We start from the raw sequence: 4,448 nt of genomic DNA, 5'->3' as shown, positions 1-4,448 counted from the left end.
GGTTTACGACCTGAGACTATAAGTTCATAAGTACCTCGTGCTCAGTATATATTGTCCACAGTGTGTTTAGTCTGTCCGACCTAATTAAGAGTAGTCGACAGCCAAAGGTCCACTTCTTGACCATGCACACACGATGTCAGAAGACATGAGAAGAGACCGGAAAGGTCAAAGTAATCCAATTGCGGTTCAGTAATGAACTTGGCCGATTTGTTTACTCCCTACCTGTACGTTCAGGAAGCTTACCTGCACGTTCAGGAAAGATCACGCATCAAATGCGCAGACTGAAGAAACCTCCACTGAGGTCCACATCAGGGGGAGTAGTACGTGTTGTACTCTTTTTCCTTCATCATGTTTTTGTTCCACTGGGTTTTTCATGATAAGGTTTTAATGAGGCAACACTAAGCGTATTACAATCCCTGAATGGTTATGGCATCCAAGGGGGAGTGTTATAAATCAATTGGTGGATGTCCATAACCGGTCCGGTCCATAACAGGCCCGGTCCATAACCGGCCTGAGAGAGAGAGGCGGCTTGGAGAAAAAGAAACTATCTTTCCTTTTCCTTGTAATTGTTATCTTTCCATTATTATGTATTAGTAGTTTTTCTAATCCTAGTGAGTTTAGGTTTTGGATACTTTCCATTTTACTTATCTTGTAATCTCCTATATAAAGGAACACTTATTCATTAATGATAGATAGAAACATTTGATTCTCAAACCTTCGTTTTACAACAACTAGTGGTTTGCCGGCGCTACGCGCCGGGTTTGTATCTTTTATTTCTAATGAGTTCGAAATTCTTATTTGATCCATTTAATAGTGGTTAGTGCCTGTAGGGTTTTCAGTGGATGGTCATATATTTTGTTTGTGAATCACTACGATAATCGTTGTAGACATAAATTTTAGTGGGTCAAAGGAAAAATTGAAGGAAATCACTATTTATTAATTGCAAAGGAAAGATGCAGAACAAAAGGGAGAAGAGGCAAACGATGCAGTTAAGTTTGGTGACACAAACGTTTGTAAATTTTAGTTATTGATATATTTGTTTCTCTTGTTTCACCCGAACAGCCAAACTGTGAAGAAATTTACTTGTTTTGATTGAATATCCTTTCATGTGCATATCTTGTATGAGGTATGCCGAAGATCTGAGTCAAAGTAGGTAAGAAAAGGGGATGGATGTCTGAGCGGTTGAAAGAGTCGGTTTTGAAAACCATCTCACAGTATTACTACTCACTCTGTTCCTAAATATAAGATTTTTTAGGTAAAACACACTTATTAAGAAAGTTACTTTTAATCTAAAAACTATCATTAAAATTTTAAATTAAAAACTATTCAACCAATTACAAAATAGAACTATTAAATTTGATTGGTTACACAGTTTTTGACAAACTTAAAACTACCTAGAAATATGAAAACATCCTACATAGTGGAACATAAAAACTATTCTAAACATCCTATATTTAGGAACAGAGGGAATAATAAATTGTGATGTTTAATACGATAAACATGAACCAACTAAAATGAACTAAACCAAAATAAAGAAAGTGGTTTGGATCTGCCAATATCATATAAATCAAATGTTTTTTTTTTCTAAATCGCAGTACATGGATAGAATTCGGTTATAAACCAATCAATCCGAATAAACCAATAAAAAATTACTTTAAAGATAGTAATTTAGATATCTAATAAATTATATAATATAATTGATATATATATATATAACTTATTTTAAAAATACCGTATTAGCCGTTGATTTTAATGAAAATGTTTTCCGAAGGTTATTTTTTTTTCATTTTCACCAAACTAAATAAACTAAATGTTTTCCGAAGGTTAATATTTTTTCATTTTCACCAAACAAATAAACAATTTTTCGATGACATATTTATTTTATGTTAAATTTTGTTAATTAAAATATTTTGATATCACTAACTTTTATTATGTTTATTTTATGGAAATTATCATAATTATTAATCTTTTTATTATTTTTTTATATTTATATAAAACACCAGAATAGAAAAATTCCCTTAGATTGCCATCTTTAATTTATTTTCACAAAAATAAACCTCCAATGAGAAAAATGACCAAAAGCGGTTTTATTGAAAGGTAAATATGCATTTATACCGTTATGGTTAACAAATCTAAGTTTTGAGTTAAGGGGTTGGGTTTTGGGATGAGTTCAAATTTTTTTAAAAAAAATATTAAAACTTTCAAAATAAAAAGGGCTATTTTATTCATCTTATTTTTTTAGAGCTATTTTTATGACAAAAACTTAAAAATGGCTATTTGAGAGAATTGACCAAACAGAAATACCATTCTATTTAAAATTAGGTTACTGAAAATATATTTGTGTGTTTAATATTATCCGTTTTCTAATCATATAAAATATTATAAATTTAAATATATTTATGATTTGGTGGTATAAAATCAAATAGATCGAGGACGGACAATATATAAATTAAGCCAAACTAATGTAGATATGATTTTAATATGATGGTTAATTTTTATAAGGGAAATACCTTAGGATAGCACTAAAAAAGTTTATGTCACAGATATAGACTCTAAAGATCAAAATGACTTTCATTAAAGAGGTAAATATATATTTATACCCCTAGGGTTAACTAATCCAAACCTTAGGGTTTAGAGTTAAGGGGTGGAGATTTGGAATTGAGATTTAAAATTTTATAAAATAAAAAATAAATATTAAAAATTTTAAAATAAAAATTTTAAAAATAGTTTCAAAAAGTATTTTCGAATTATAAAAAGAAAATTTGAAAAAAAAAACAAATTTCAAAACATATAATCTAAAACTATAAAATTTTATTTTTAATTTTATTTTTTATATATTTAGGGTCTTTTTACCTATTAAATGAAACATTTTGGTCATTTTCCTCTTTGTGTTCTATTTTTGTGACCAAAACTTGAAAATATCTATTTAGTAGAATTTCCCTTTTTATAAACCAAAAACTTGAAATTTAAAAAAAAAGGAACCAAAATTAAATCTAAATCCAAATTGAACACCTAAGATCTCTTATGGAGTTTTTATAATTTACTATTTTTCCTCTTCAAACGATAATCGTTCAAGTGTTAATGTAACAAAGTTGACAAACTAACACTTCATATCATGGGCTTTTGGCTTGTGACAATATATTTGGCCCCTGATTTTAATACAGATTATTACAGAACCAAATCATTAGCAAAAACAAAACAGAAGAGATATATGCTTGATACTTGAAGAAAATCAAGACCACTAGAGATTTGCAAATTGGAACCCAGCTAGGCAGCATCTCCAACAGGCCTTCCCATTGCTGCATGTTAAAGTATGAAAAACTACAAAGATATAATGAAATATGTTTCGAGTATGTGTTGGATACTGATATACCTTGAGACTTTTCACATTGATATTAACTAATGCAACTAAAACACACACAAGCTCACAGTCGCATATATTAGAGATGGGATCTTAAGCCTCGGCCCAATGTGTTTCTTCGAGCAATACTAATAGCTTAAAGCCGTTTTTATCATACTCAAGAATACGAAAACTCAGTTGTAACATTATGAAAACCATCATGTGTTAGATAGCATGAAGTAAAAAATATTCAGAGTTTGATGCTTCTTCTATAGAACAACATAGTAGAGAGAGTATCTTAACAAATGCAGTAATTACATCCAATATTTAGTAAAGAGCTGTAGATTCTTTCACCGTTGGTTACAAACTAAATCATCATGCAACTAATCAGATACTTATAACATCATTTACCAAGCAAGAGTTATTCTAAAATAGTGGCAAGACAATCATGGTTAAAATTAGACAAGAATATGAAATAACAATCAAATAACCATGTGCAGGTTTTGGGTAGATGGTTCTTCCTCATCCTTCTTATGATAATGATATTGGATAGTGATTTCTCCTGTGTTATAAACTGGTATATTTATCACAGCCTGGTGCCGACAGAGAGTATAATTTTAATGTATTTTTTTTGTTTTGTTTTGTTTTGTGTAAGCTTCAAACCAAATATGTAACGTATTTGAAATTCCTTCGTTAACTAAAAGAACGTGTTGACTATCAACACGGTGGTCCTTAACATTGAAATATTATTTTATTGATTATATAAGTTGCAAACATGAATGCCAAACCTAATGATGGCTGAAGAAGACAATGCAAATAAAACTTCAGAAAATGCAGAGAACTCTTCATATGGGTAACTTAAGCAGCTAAGCCTTGCGTGGTTTCTTGAGTGCCCTCTCTGCTGCTGCAACATGTTGTTCCATTGCTGAGCTATCGCCAACAGTGACTTGTGCAGTTGTTGTGGTTTCAGTTGGTGGAGCCGTTTGGTTCATTGGGACTGCAACACATGGAATGCTAGTGTGTGTTGTAGATAGCTTCACCATCGGAGCAGGGACTGAAAAGTAAGCATCTAAACGAACGTATGCAGATCCGTGGTATGTAAGTTTAT

The sequence above is a fragment of the Brassica oleracea genome, chromosome C6 (genome assembly GCF_000695525.1).
Source record: "Brassica oleracea var. oleracea cultivar TO1000 chromosome C6, BOL, whole genome shotgun sequence".
Lineage (NCBI taxonomy): Eukaryota > Viridiplantae > Streptophyta > Magnoliopsida > Brassicales > Brassicaceae > Brassica > Brassica oleracea.
Note: the sequence above shows the minus strand (reverse complement) of the source record.